Source organism: Montipora capricornis, chromosome 7, assembly GCF_036669925.1.
Source record: "Montipora capricornis isolate CH-2021 chromosome 7, ASM3666992v2, whole genome shotgun sequence".
Taxonomy (NCBI): Eukaryota; Metazoa; Cnidaria; class Anthozoa; order Scleractinia; family Acroporidae; genus Montipora; species Montipora capricornis.
This window is the reverse complement of record NC_090889.1, coordinates 19,744,182-19,744,514: the sequence shown is the minus strand read 5'-3', so window position 1 is coordinate 19,744,514 and position 333 is coordinate 19,744,182.

Sequence of the window (333 nt, the reverse complement as noted above, 5' to 3'; positions counted from 1 at the left end):
CTTCTTCACTAGATTGGTAGTTTATGCCTTTTCTCCTTCCCCAAACAGTAGCAAAACCCTTATTCACGGTGCTCAAGGTCGTAACGAGGTATATGAGATCAGGGATCAAAGGCCTGAAAAGGACCGGGATCAGGGATCACAGCCCTGGGATCTGGAATCACGTACACAATGCGTGGGATCGGGATCAGCAGTATTTTTCATGGTATCAGGATCAAGGATCAGGAATCAAATTGTTGCGGGTTCAGGGATCAAAATTCTCATTACTTTTGGAATCAGGAATCAAAAATTTGGGTAAAATTCCGGGATCAGCGATGAAAAAATATACCTCGTTAC